General features: G+C 32.3%; 1 long non-coding RNA gene across 2 annotated transcripts; it reads right to left on the bottom strand.

Moving 5' to 3' along the window:
• Positions 1–683: 683 nt before the first annotated feature.
• Positions 684–11,834, bottom strand: LOC116210258. Of its 2 annotated transcripts, XR_004157452.1 has the most exons (5): positions 10,869–11,801; positions 10,421–10,502; positions 8,898–9,054; positions 8,578–8,694; positions 684–1,116 (listed from the first exon to the last, which is right to left on the bottom strand). It is a non-coding gene; the product is annotated as an uncharacterized LOC116210258 (long non-coding RNA). The 2 variants fall into 2 exon arrangements; XR_004157451.1 differs by having other exon boundaries at positions 8,578–9,054; positions 10,869–11,834.
• Between the last annotated feature and the right edge of the window lie 3,671 nt (positions 11,835–15,505).

Raw genomic sequence — 15,505 nt, 5'->3', positions numbered from 1 at the left:
CACTATTTGTTGACAACCAGTATTATTTCCTATTCAAAATTAAAAAAAAAAGTTTCACTTCTTTGGAACATTGTTTTCAAGCCATGGAAAATCGAGTCATAAATTATCGGAGAGACATGACTTTATCGTAAGACCAACAATAAAAAAACCAAGCCTGAGAATCTAAAATAACACCCCAATAATTTCTTTATGTATAAATGCAATTTCAAGTCTCAACCAACCATCCTAATGAACACATCCGTGTGATGCAGTAAAAATTATCATATTGAAGCGGTCCATTCACATGGCTTCCGTCAATTTCAATTATAGAAGATTAAAGGATGACAAGTGTAACCGTTCGTAGCTTTCTCGAGTTCATGCTCAATCATAGTACTTAGAAGGTTGAAGAGTGTAACAAAGTGCATCTCTCTGAACCGAAGATGTAAAGAAAATCTTTTTCTCAAAAAGTGATTTTCCTATAGCAAAATTTGAGAATGACATGACTATGATCGTAGCATTAGTCCAATCCACTTGATTCCCAAATGTATAAATTAAAAGGGAAAGTCAAACAGTAGTGGGACAAATATAATATCCTCTGAGAAAAGAAAAAGCATAAACTCATAGACCTAACCAAGAAGCATCTATTCAATTTTTAATGTGAGATCAATGAAGCAAATAAATTCCATGGAACATTTCACCTCGTGCAGTACTAACACTATATTCCTGTATTCAATCAACAATATGGGCATGCCCCAAGGCTACACGGATTCTTTCTAAGGATCACGTCTGTCTAATAATATTTCTGTATAGTAGTTGTTGACTCCTCGTGCAACATACAAGAAAATCGAAGAACCACCCCTCAAAGCTTTGAAGATATTAAAATAACAATTATCGAGGTAATAGGAGTTTTTACATCCTGGACATACCATTGAGGTACAAATGGAACCACCCAAATACATCTCTTGCTTGAGCTGGGTACCTATCAACAGTCAGGGGAAGAGTACTACAAGATGATATACAACCTGTCAATTACAGAGGGAGCTGGTTAATAGGCACGCAAGTTTTCATCAGCACCTCTTAATAAATAAATGCCTCATCCGTCAAAAGGAATTAGATGTGCTGACCATAATTGACCCCCTATAAATCAAAAGTAAAGCTGCATCAATTCACCAAATGAGATAATTGTTAGGGGTAAAATTTATAGTAAACCAAATGAGATAATTGTTGGGATAAGACCAATAATAACAATAATAATTATTCACCATTTCACCAAATGCGATAATTGCGAGGGACAAAAACAATCATAATTATTCAGCAATTCACCAAATGGAATGATTACTTGGGACAAAATTAATAATAAACTAAAATAGATCACTGCCACGATAAAAACAATAATAACAATAACAATTGGAGATAAAAATAATGATAATTATTATTATCAATCAAATATTTTCATAAAAACTGCAACAACAAAATAAATAAAGTGATATAGCCAAATATAACTTTAGAGAAAAAATAATAATACTAGTAGTACTAACAATAATAATATATAATATATAATTGCTAGGGAGATTGTCATTGCATGCCATTTTTTGAAATATTTGAAATGGAAACTTCTCATGCATTGACTCTTCGTAGGACAAATTTTTTCGTAACTTCTACTAGAAACATCATTATTATATATCTAATTACTAGGAGGATAAACAATAAAAAAAAATCTAACTTTTATAAAAATTCTCAGTTTTGTCCAAAATTTTGTTTGTGACTAAAAAATTCACATATTTTCAAAATTGACTTAGAAATGACCTACCACTACAAACTTCGTCAATTTGCACACGTGAATCATTAACTCTAATATGTGGGACCCATTAATTTGCACTTCACCTCATTTCTTCTAGGTTAAGTAACAAGAAAAATCCAAATTTTACAAAAATTCTCAGTTTTATCCGAAATTTTGTTTTGTGACAAAAAAAAATGTTTTCAAAGTTCATAATGGGTCCTACAAAATTAGAGTGAACGGTTCATATGTGCAATTCGACGGAATTTGTAAAGGCAGGTCATTTCTGAGACAATTTTTAAAACATATGATTATTTACACAGAATAAAATTTAGGACAAAACTGAAAAATTTTACAAAACTTGGATTTTTTCTTGTTATTTAACCAAGAAGAAATGAGGTGATGTGTAATGTAATGGGTCCAACAGAGTTAGAGCTAACGATTCACGGGTGCAATATGACAGAATTTATAACGGCTGGCCATCTCTTAGAAAAATTTTAAAACATTTGGTTTTTAGTCACAAAACAAAATTTAAGACAAAATTGAAAATTTTTACAAAACTAAGGTTTTATTTGTTATTTACCCTTGCTAGGAAAATAGGAAATGGAATAATTGTCACATATATGACCATCCAAAAAGAATAATAATAATTATTATTATTTTTGTTGTTATTACCAAAAAAGATTATTATTATATATTATATATATATAATATATAATGCATGGGGCAACTGCTAGAGGCGACTATGTATACACATTTGGTAAAATAGAAAATTCTCATGCATCTGTAATCGTTTATGATAATTAATAATATGCATTTATTACCTATTGTGAATAAAATAATTTTAATGGCATAAATATTAAATATTATAATAAAAGCAAAATTAATTATTAAAAAATCATAAATTTTGGAATAATTTACAGTAATATACTTTACTCTCTTATATATTGAATTTTAATATATTATATTAAGTAAGGTAATTACGAATTTATGTTAAAACCCTAAATAAACATAAATATAATTTCTAAATTTAAGTTAAAACTCAAAATAAAGATTTCACAACTAATTACTTGCTCGAAAATGTAAACTAACTTTAGAAAAGTTAATAGCATTTTCAATTTTCATGTGAAAACTAATTACTTCGAAAAATTTAAAAGTCACATTATGAAAAATTAAATAATTATAATTAAAATTCAAGTAGATTAATATTAGTTGGGATCAATAATTTATATTATATGACTAATTTATTTTTATTTAAAAGATATGAGATCTAGAAATCAAAGTGACTCTTACAATTTTAATAGGAAAAAAATGAAAATTTTTTAGAAACAAGAAATCTTATTTACCTTGACATTAAATTAAATAAAATTATTAGTAAGATTATATTAATTTATACAGAAAATAATAAATTTAGATATTTAAGTATATAAATAAAATTAGCTCAATGTGTTGTATTCAATCTATATTTTATGCTCATTGTTAACTTGAAGGGTTATCAAGTAAATTTTGTAGAATCATAAACCAAATAAAATTTTATAATCAAACTAAATAATAAAATATATTAAAATATGTCACAAATAACAATTACATGCAAAGCGGGGATGAGTTGACTAGTAGATAGGAATATCCAAATCAAGAGTTTGTATTGATATTAGTAAAACAACCTCACCATGGGCATATGAGCAAAAAAACCGACTTATATAGAGATATCTACGCAATTAAAATAATTAAGAATCTAATAGTCATAGTAATACTATTCCTCTTAATTGTCACTAAATTATGACTTCTTTTATCAATTGATAGTATTGGTCGTAACATTTAGATTTATGACATTGACTATAAAATAATATTATAAGGCCATTTAATGCAAACAATTAGTGAATTTTACCATTCATAACCGATCTTTTAGTATTGGGAGGTGAAAATTTATGTTTTTAATTTATAACAATTAGATTAATAAATTTATTGACCTTAATTTATTTTTCTCCACATTTTACCTTCAGAACGCTCGGTTTTTTAATAGAATTTTCTTGCTTTTTTATTTTATAATAATTTTAAATTATTTTCAATTGTAAATTTATGCCCAAAATATATTCATTTTAAAAAAAGTCGAAAATACCACAAAATCTTTTGGATACTACAGTGATCTCCAATTGAAGGCAATATAATCAAATTATTTTTGGTTATAAAATATAATCATAAATTAAATATTTACCTATGATATCTTCTAATATATTTTCTTTAGCTATGTCCATTGACCTATTAATTTTATCCACAGTCTGCATGGTGAGTTTTTTTTTTGGGTTGCAAAATAAATGATATTTTCGTTTAAAAAAAGTAGATTACATAAACGAATCATATAATGAGTGGCTCTATTAGGATTATGAAACAACGCACATAATCAATCATAAATCATAATCTATATTGCTTTAATTCTTAGGATTATTTGGTAAATAATTAATAGACATCTATATCATATTTGATTTTATAAAAAAATCATATTTTCTCTAGATTATGTATAATAAGTTATAAATACTAAACATAGCCCACATAAATAGTGGTCTATTTAGCTCTTAAAGAAGATTCATCTACCACTAGACGCAAGTTCTATGAAATAAATTTAGGGTAAATTACAAAAAAAAAACTAAATTTTGTAAAACGTCTCAGTATTGTCCAAAATTTTGCTTTATAACAAAAAAAATCACATGTTTTGATAATAGTCTTAGATTTGGCCCTGTTACTATTATGTTAAGATTTCCGTCTATTTACCTACGTGGATTTTATGGGACCCACCAAATTTGCATATCATTTGATCATCTTCTCTTTTCTTTACAAAAATAATCTATCTTTTCATAAAAGTCTCAATTTTATTCTAGATTTTGATTTGTAATTTAAAAAAATACATGTCAGCACTCTGTTTTGATCCATCAGCTCTAGGAGAGAACATCAACAACATTCCTAACTACAATCCGAAAACTATTACAGAAGAAGACCCAGCAAATCCGGGAAAATATTCACAGCTTGAACTGGACGGCCCCAGGAGCGATGCACGGAGGATCGCAGCACGAGGAAAATTCGAAATCGACAACCTAGCATGATCACACGGAGAAAGGGCAAAATCGTCATTTCTGTCATCCATCAGTGGGAAGTAGCCCGACCGTGAATAGTAACCTGGAGTTTGCTGGGTCTTCTTCTGTAATAGTTTTTGGGTTGTAGTCAGGAATGCTGTTGATGTTCTCTCCTGGAGCCGGTGAACCAAAACGGGATGCTGACATGTATTTTTTTAAAATTACAAATCAGAATCTAGAATAAAACTGGGACTTTTATGAAAACTTAGGTTATTTTTGTAAAGGAAAGAGAAGATGATCAAGTGATGTGCAAATTTGGTGGGTCATATAAAATCCACGTAAGCAAATAGACGGAAATCTTAACGGAGTAGTAATGGAGGCCAAATTTGAGACGATTATTAAAACATGTGATTTTTTTAATTACAAAGTAAAATTTATGACAAAACTGATACGTTTTACAAAATTTAGATTTTTTTTGTAATTTACCCAAAAATTTATTGCTGTTTTTGTTTTAATTTTTTGCTTTTTCTTAATTTAGAAATAGTCATATATACTGAGTCATGATGGAATAGATTTGAACGACTGACCTTGGAGATAGCTGGGGTGCGACAGGCGGAGAAGGTTAGGGTGGAACAGAGCAACAAACTGATAATGAAGAAATTAACTATTGCCTTGCCAATGTTTTTCTTTTCAAATTCTCGAACTAAAAAATATAAAAATTATGATAAACCTACCTCAAATTTTTTTCCTTTCAATCCTACGTCTATCTATATATGTTCCTACGTCTATCTAATTATATGTATCTATTTATATATATATATATATATATATTCTATATACGTTTCGATATACTGTTTGCACACACACATATAATTCCGTAATCATATATATCCACATCTATATATATATACACACTTCATATATATATATATGCTTATATGCTTGTATTTATGTTTCTAATATATATATATATATTCATAAATTAATTTTAATTAAATTTATATTTACTGAGCAAAAGATAGCTTTTTTATTTGTTTTTTTTCTTTTTAAATTTTAACTTTTAATTTGTATTAAAAAATTATTAAAAAAATTTATTATGTTTTATCCCATGCAACGGGGCTCCATGCCTAGTCTACATAAAGTTGTATCCACCCTAATAAATAGGGGTAGAATAGTAAATGTTTTAATAAATTAATATGTAATATAGATTTTAAATCACCATAATAATAATAATAATAATAATAATAATAATAATAACAAGAATTACTATAAGGAAATAAATATATCTAATATTAAAAGTCTTAAGAAAATTAATATGCAACATATAAATTAAATAATAATTTAATAAAACTAATATGCAATAGAGAAGTTAAATAATAATTATTATTGCAAATAAAAAAATAAATATATCCAATGGTAAATGTCTTAATAAAATTAATATGCAATATATAATTTATTATTATTTTCAATAAATAATAAATATATTAAGACAAATATATTGATCACTTACCGTTATTTCATAACTAAATAAATTTTCATAATTATAAGGATTTCATTAGTAAATAATTATTCTTAGTTTTAAGGTAATTAAGAATTATTTAAAATTTAAAAATAAACTTTTAAATTGGTAGCTTTATAAAATTTCAATCAAGAAATCTTAAATCGAACCTATATTATCCAAAACTACTCAAACTTTGGAAACTTAATACATGAAATGTGATTTGAGAATAAAAATTAGGTTAATACTAACTTTGAAAATTTATAGGATATATGATTATTATTCTTTCATTGATTAAAGCTAAGAGTTTTAAATTTTTAGAATTTTAAAATTATTTTTCTATAAATTGGATTGATGATTGTGATTGTGTATAGGAAGTACTTTATATGAATTATTTGCTCTAACTCTTCAATTAATATTATTTAGCGTGGGTTTGAAATTCACTCTATTGAAGTTTCTATAGTATACAAAATAAATTTTATATACACTAATATAAATTATAAAATGATAGTAATTATTGTCTCCAAATTTAAATTCTTATAATTAAATTTTCTTTATTAGATCTGTGCAATGCATGAGTTCAATAAGCTAGTATATAATATATATTATATTTACAAAAATATATTGACCATAAGGCATATATACACTCAATAAGATTGTATTTTATTTATTTAAATAAAATTTTCTACCGCAATTGAGTAAGAGGAAGTAATATATATATATATATATATATATGTATATGTATGTATGTATCTATAGATATGTATGTATGTATGCATGCATGCATAACTACACTAATTATTGTGCTATTCTTACTCAAACATCATATATGAAGTTTCGTGAATTTGAATAATTTTAGCTAAATGACTCAATTGATTCCATGAGAAATTACTTAATTGACCTATTATAAGTTTAGCTATAATTTTAAAAGCTTATTATTCAATAAGTTTTAGTTCATATAATTATAAATATTCTTCATTATACTAAAATTGTGAATATTTATTTTCTACTGAAATAACAATAATAACTATAATTTAAAATTTTATTTGATAAGTTTAAATTTACATAATTATAAATATTCTTAACTTTTCTAAGATTATGACTATTTATTTGCCATTAAAAAGAAAATACGTGATTTGAATTCTTCTTAGTATTTTTTTTATTTTCAAATATGCTATTATTAATTACAGTAATATATGTTATTATTTAATTTTTATTTATATAAATATAAATATTCATAATTTATAAATATTCACTACACTACTCCTATATGGACTTCCTCCGTAAAGAAGTAGCTTTCTACAAGGACTTATGGACTGCACTAAGTATTTTCCTTTCCAATTATTACTAGAGTCCATGCAGAAACATTGTAGGAGGTCGAGACTAGAATTTCGATATTAGAAACATTGTAGGGGACTGCAGTTGCCCCATCTAAGATTTTCAAGGCTCCCCCAAAATTTATTAAGAATTTAAAAATATAGTCACTAAACTTTCCATAACTATTAAGAATTGCCCCTCTTGGTGTACATACATGATAAATTTTTCTTATTTGCCCCTCCTAATAGCTAATTCTGGCTCTGTTACTGCCTGCAATTGTGTTTTGTTTTTACTTGATGTGTTTATCAAATTTCCATCTCCCTTTGCAGTAGTGCGGGTGAATTTACTGATCTTCCTACTATTATAACAATCTTTGGAGCATTTTCCATCTCGTACTCGTTTTTTGTGGTGAAATGGATCCTCTTATCATGTCAGGAGAACTTCTCTTGCCGAGCAATAGCAGAAATTGACTGTAAACATATATATATATATATATATTGTTGGACAAGAGCGGTTCTTTAATTGCAAAATCAAATATGTACATAAAAAGGGGCTCTCTGATAATCTAGAAATTCTTGTTAGATTGTGGTGAAACTATTTGCGCCAAAGATCCTGTCATACATGTGTCCAAAATTTTTTTACCTGAAAATTTACTCATATTTTGACTTTCGATATTTGATTGAGCCGGTAATTTCGTTAGGTTTAATATCGAATTGGATTCGACTCATTCACGGGTGCGAGCGAGCGTAATTGAGAGCATGCAGAGTCGAAAGTATCGAAAGTCAAAATATGAGGAGTAAACTTTCACATCATTTTACTATCAGGATTAGATCTTATTCAATGTATTGCAATCACAAAATTTCTAACAACACTCATTGAAAATTTTCATCCAATTAATGTGCCTCAAATTCATTTATTGAAAGACGAAATTCACTCACCTTTGTCGAGGACAATTGTCGGTCGTGTAGCTGTAAGGAGTCCCTTGGCGTGTGGCTTGCAGGAAGTTGTCGGGAGTGTGGGTGTTACTGGGTTCGTTCGAGATGACTAGCATATGTCTGCAGGGACAATAGGCATATGGGAATTCAAGAAAACCAGCAAATTGCACAGAGACGACGAGGATGATGATTACTTCAAGTTGCCAATAACGCCCACACACTAAATTGAACCTATTGGACCATCGATGTAACAATGGAAAATCAATGGCACTCAATAGTTAGGAATTGGAAAATCATCAGATGAAGAAGGCTAGATGACGAACGGGTAGAGAAGGGACTACAACAGACGAGCAGAGAAGGCGGACGGTCGTCGAATTCACTTGAACGGACGGTCACCGGGCAATCACGGAGTCTTCACAGTGGCACTGGTGGTGGGGGAAGAGATGTAGAGAGTCGGGGATGACGAACGATCAGAGGTGCCTAATTTTGCAAAAATCCAATTCCCTCAGCAATAGAACAAAGACGAAACTCTTCAAGCACAAGAAAGCGGACAAATAATGCAACATAACCACTCGAACCCCCAAGTCCCAATTTTGCAAAAATCCAATTTTTGATTAATTATTCCCTGTGGCAATTTTGCCCTCTTCAAATTGACATGTGATCAATATGTGACTTCTTTTGGCCTGAATTCTAACCGGAATTTGGTCCGAGAGTAACATTGCTTATTTTCAGATTAGGTGGGGGGCACTCTGCCAAATTTCATAGGTTGAGAGGCAAACATAATTTTACCTCATAAGTCGGGAAGCAAAGTGCATTTAACTCTTATTTTTATAATGACACAGCATGCTTAATCTCAGGACCCATCATGGGACCAGATACGTACCGTGCATGATAGTGCATGCAAGGAGTGGCTTCCAAAAGATTTTTGAAACAAGTGGAATCGATCCTTGGAACCTCTTCTCCTATGCAATTGAGGGCAAGATGCACTCAGCCACCTCCGAGCTAATCTTTGGAAGTTTGTTTATACGTACTTTCAATCAATTGATTCATTGCTTTATCTAATTGAAGCGTTAGTTGTGTAACTATATACCAAGTTGTCCTCATTTTTAAATGTAAAACACTTTCCAACTTAACATAGAATATATTCCCAACTAATTCGATGAAAGTCCCTCTTTCTTTTTTATTATTCATTTAGGTAGGTATTATTGACGGGTAATGAGTATCACTATAGAGATTGTACAGATTGTCTTTATTTTCACCTTTTCTAATCCAAAATCGCGTTCATATTGGTGGTTGAACGACCATTTTCAGATACGATGTCATTGCATTATATATTAAGCAAGGATGTTCTTTCATCAGGATAGATCGTAATCCAGTCATTCCAACAAAACACGTTTATAAGGAATCCTATACTTTTTATGCCCCGATATTGTTCAAAATTGTTAGTGAATCACGAAAGGGTCTATATTGGATGGCTAAATTCGGTCTTTCTAGTGTCAATCCTCAATATGCTTGTAAATTCAAGGGGATGCTGATAATTTTGAAATGGTGTAAAACTGTCCCATTTGTCTATCTGTATGGGGGGAATTTCTCCTGCTGCTCAACGACAACTATGAAACTCGTGCAAAGAATAAACTCTCCAAGAAGTTCACAAGAGATCGCCCTAACACCAACTATGTTTTCCGTTCACACGAAACTCCTAAGAATAAGCTTATTCTGAGCACTCACATCACCTATAATTTAAGTTCAATGTTTGAACTAGACACTATAGTGCATGAGACGAAGCCAACCATAATCGAAGTAGATAATATTGCATCAGAGGAGAAAGGAAATGGGAGGACGTTACCTCAACTTCTGGAACAAAAATCCAGATTGTACTCCTTGGTTAATGTCACCGAGAAATCCGAGATAGAGAATAACCCAGTTAGCTGCAATATATAAACCCTGAGTTGACCAAATCAAATCTAACAACCAGCATTTGATAAAACAGAGTTGGGGGAAGGAGCAAAAGGAGAGCATTTCCTAATGGTTTTCGTAGGCTGAATCAGTTCAATGAAAGTTGGTCTTCAGCCCAGCAGAAGGCTGTGATCTTGGACGGGCCTCATCCATCCTTCGAACAATTGGGACAGATCAATCAAGCAATGAGGGTCATACAGTGTTGGACTTTTTACTTTTTTGTTATTAAACTAGACAGAAGCCAATTCTTCGCTGCGAAGCTCAGCGGAACTTTATAAGATTTTGGTTTCTATACATAGCAAAGCGTGCAAGTAACCTGATAAAGATTTTGGGTTTACCTGAATGAAGCTTCCGATTAGCGCCTCCAAGATCAGGAAGAATGATCATGAACCCAGCTTATGAATGTCTCCGCGAAGGGACACAAGTGGGATTCCACTAGGTGACAAGAACGTCGCCCTGGCAGTCCCTACAAGCTACAACAATAGCAAACAAGTAATCCTGGCAATGGGGCCTTTGCTACAAGATGAGCAAGGACTGCACTCTTCACAACACAAAAATCCTTATGCATCCTCATTATTCGGGAGCAAATTCACTCATTGATCGTTTTTTGTTCGTGTGTCTGGTGGTCACTGCTTATATTTTGTGTGGTTACTGCATATATTACCCGATTAATGGGCCCCACAAATATCTGCAATAACCACCCACCATGAGAAATAGCATGTTACAACTGAAAGATACTAAAATCTTGTCGGTTTACTCAAGTCGGGTTGTGTCTGGTTCCACAAGGTGGATCCGATTTGGTCGGCCCGAAATATCTTACAGATGGCTAAAGACTGAGTATAGCTGGACGTTCGTATATACTAGTGTCCATATCTATTTACATAAAAGTACATCTATATGTATGTGTGTGTGTGTGTGTGTGTGTATAAAGACTGGTCTTTTCATGAGTTAAGAATACTCACTAAGCCGAGTTGCTCTAGCTCCATAGTGAGCGATTTCTTGAGTTATAAGAGCTCATGAATGAGACTAATCTGAGAATCAACGGTGATCAGCATCATACGTTGATAAGAGCATGTCTGAGAAATTCCCCACGTACAGATAGACAAATGGGACGCTTTTACACCATTTCAAAATTATCAGCATCCCCTTGATTTTATTGTGTTACTGATCACAATTACAAGCATATTGAGGATTGACACTAGAAAGATCGAATTTAGCCATCCAATATAGACACTTTTATGATTCACTAACAATTTTGAACAATATCGGGGCATAAAAGTATTAAAAAAAATGAAATAATTCTTGCAAAAAACCAGAATAAGAATGCTTTTACAGAGCAATGCCCTGATTCTCATATATCCAAGAACTCTCTTACCCTAGGTCACACTGAAAACTTTGGATATCTAAAGACACGATAATAACTGACCGACAAAGAATGAGATTTGGATATCAATATGGCACAGATGGTAGGTGAAAAGAATGAAGCATACAAACTGCATCTTTGCATGCTTGACCTTGAAGTTTTCCAATACCAATTTTTGCTTTTTGGCTTTTGCTTAAGCCTTCACTAACACTAACAATGACAATAATTTAGCTATATCATTACAAAATGCACATTGCAATATGCATACATGCATATATATATATATAATGTAATTCATGTGCTTCAGAAAACTCTTCATGCTGCACCCCTGCAACCCCCGGTAATAACCCCAATACCATCATCAATTAAATGTCTCAGCTCAGATGGTTTCTTTTGACAACTGAACTGTATTTTACTGAAAAATTACACTTTCCATCTGAATATTTTGACCGTCCCTAGGTTTCCTTACCATAAAAACGGACTATGCTCGCTATGTCTAATGCCACATTGGTTCTCTGCAGACTTCACTCCATGAACAAAGGAAACTTCGAATGCTCAATGAACTATGCACTGTAGATGAACTGAAACTAATCCATCAACAATTCAAAGTACACTGAAGAAGGACAATGATAAAAATAATGAAGAACTCCTGATAGAGATAACAATCATTGAAATGAGACATGAAGTACCCATGGCAGAAGCTTAAGAAGAGAATACCTGCCAAAGAAGTCCAGTAAACAGGAGTCAGGAAACAATAATGCGCTGCTGTTCCACAGCTCCTACAAAGACAACAAAGCTCGCATATGTGGAGTCAATACCTGCTTAATCCTCTCCTCACCTTCCCTCCCATGCAGTGCCTTGCACTCCCCAATTTTATTCAATCCCAGTGACTATTATCAATACTCTGCCTTTCAAAGCCTATCTGAGCTGCTTTACCTTTGGCCTGTAATTGCAAGAGAGGTTGTCATAGCTTATACGTTAAGAAGAAGAACGGTAGTTCACTTTCACTCAGAAGCGGCCTATTCAATTCACTTAAAGAGCCATCCAATTAATCCCATAACTAGGGAGTAAGGACCACTCCTCCCAGGATGTAATCAAGACTTTGAAAACGCAATAAAGAAAATGGACAATGATAAAAATAAAAGAAATTGAGAGAGACCATATCTAAAGAAAACAGGTTCGATTGGGGTTGATAGAAAAAGAATTCCAAGGACCGTATTAAGTAAAACGAATTTGATGTATAAAAGAAAAAGTATGGGAACAAAATGAAGAAGTGATTGATATAGAATGCTATAAAAACCACAAAAAGTAAAAGAGATTATTAACTCCAGTAAGGAAACAAAAGGTAAACAGACAGTTCAATCAAACTACATTTTTCAATTAGCACATGCAAAATGTGCAGGCATAAAGACTAGTTCATAAGATGGTCAGAGGCCAGATACGCAAATGGGAATAAGGATCAAACATACACCTGTATGCACACCTTCGAGAGATTCTTATACTCTTGTAGAACTGCTAACGGGTAGCAGAAATAGAAGCTCCATGACCAGCAGAACAAAAATATAGACAAGCAACGCTGGTTTGAAAATCCCAGAATAAGATCTGGGATTGAAACAACTGACCATAGCTGCTCAGTATAGGAGGGATCTAAATAAGGATCGAGATTCCAGATTCCCAACTGTATATTCCTCTAGTGAAACACAGAAGAAGTCATGCCTCCTTAACACATCACATGACATCATACTGGTGCCAAAACAAGATTCATAACCGTAATCCAAATCCATGCAACCTAGCCAATTCACAATCCAAGTCTTGAAAACAAGCAATCCCATCAAACACATTACATAGAAACAAATGAGTGGCGACAACACAATGAAGCTTGTTGAGGTGCTTTATCAATGTGTAACCAGGCCAGCCACGCAGTAATTTGAAACTAGCTAAACTAGCAGACACCAGAAAGTAGTAAGGTGGAGCTATATAGACATTTTATGTTTGCACTTCCAAGTGTTATCAACCAAAATTGCCATGTCAAAGCCTATGGCCCCCACTCTTAATAATTATTCGAATGTCATATGTTGATGCGACCAAGGTCAAAATGATAAACTCTAGATGAATGAAGTTCGCAAAACAATCAGTAATTCCCCATCCCCATACCATAGCTTATACACCAGATCTCCAATTATAAAGACAGAGCATTCATAAAAGACAGAGCATTCATAAGCAATTAAAGGCGCGACATGCAACACAGTGTCATCCTTATACCATACAAAATAATTTCTATAATGGTGGACATCCATTAGTAATAAGAACTGAGAATTGTCTAAGCACCGTCTCTTCTGCTGGTACTGCCTTAGTCTGAACCTATCATGTGATCTACAAGTCTATAAATCTAGAAAGCAAGTTTGGCAACTACCTTATCTAGAGCTTTACCCTTCTAAGAGGCGATGATCTACTGCAACTCAGCATGCCACTCAACAACCGCTTTGTCAATTCCAAGAAGAATAAGAGCCTGTTTATAAATCATCAGAGCAAAAGGGCATTGGAAGAAGCGACGATTCCTAGATTCTTCTGAGTTATTACGAAAAGACACGAAACTTCTCCAGAGCCAGTTCCCTAACCAACAATTTGGTCTCCAGTTGCTAGTTTGTTCAGAATGGCGAGTCACAATATGAAGCTATATTTCTGATACATGCATTAAACCAGATAGCACCACACCAATCAACCTTTTTCTGCTTTCACTCGCAGGTGATTCCAGGTATCAGAAACAGAGAACTCCCCTTGTTTATCAGGAAACCATCGAACTTGGTCTGCAGCAGCATTATCAGGGATAATTCTTTCAGCAGCTTGGCAATTTGTGGGCATTCCAATAAGCCTTGTGCATCTCCGCTCCCAAGAATTACCAGTAATAACATCAGCAACCTTGGAGATGCCAGGGACGAGAATTGAAGTAGGGCTGAATCTCTTCACCAAATGAGAGATTCCTCCGTGCTTATCACTTATCAGTACTATGGTTTTGATCTCATCAGTTCCCCTGTGTCTTTGAACTTCTGGTGTGTTTAATGTACCGCGGGATAGGACCTCTGCTTAAATATTTGCACGTCTCAAACATGGTTAGAACCTTTCGGTTGGTCCTCGTATAATATTATCGGGTTTCTCTACGCATCTACTGGAATATAATGGAGTTTGGCAAATATGCATTGTCAGCATCCAATTTTGGCCCACCTGCTCCAGAGGGGCAAATTCGTCATTTTGCCGCCTGTGAAGGAAGTATTTCCGATTAATTACTCGAGTATTCACTACTTTTCGGAAATAGCAAATTTACCTAATTTAACACCAATTTTATGATTTTTTTTTCAAAAATAATACTATTCGAAACGTTTTCGAATTTCGCGTACATCGACGTCAATTTTCAAAATCCAGGACAAAATTCGAGTTTGAAAATAATTTTATTGCATAATATCGATCAATGAATTTTTCAAAGCACGATGGCAGTCTCGAATTATTTTTATAACGTCCGATCAAGAAGACAAAATTTTCAATTTGTACGCGCGTCGAATTCGAAAAAAAAAAAAAAAGGAGACGGTCAGAAGCGTTGCTTCTTCTTTTTCCTTT

This window comes from Punica granatum, chromosome 6 (assembly GCF_007655135.1).
Source record: "Punica granatum isolate Tunisia-2019 chromosome 6, ASM765513v2, whole genome shotgun sequence".
Classification (NCBI taxonomy): Eukaryota; Viridiplantae; Streptophyta; class Magnoliopsida; order Myrtales; family Lythraceae; genus Punica; species Punica granatum.
The sequence above is the reverse complement of the archived record's forward strand: the minus strand, read 5'-3'. Positions and strand labels throughout refer to the sequence as shown.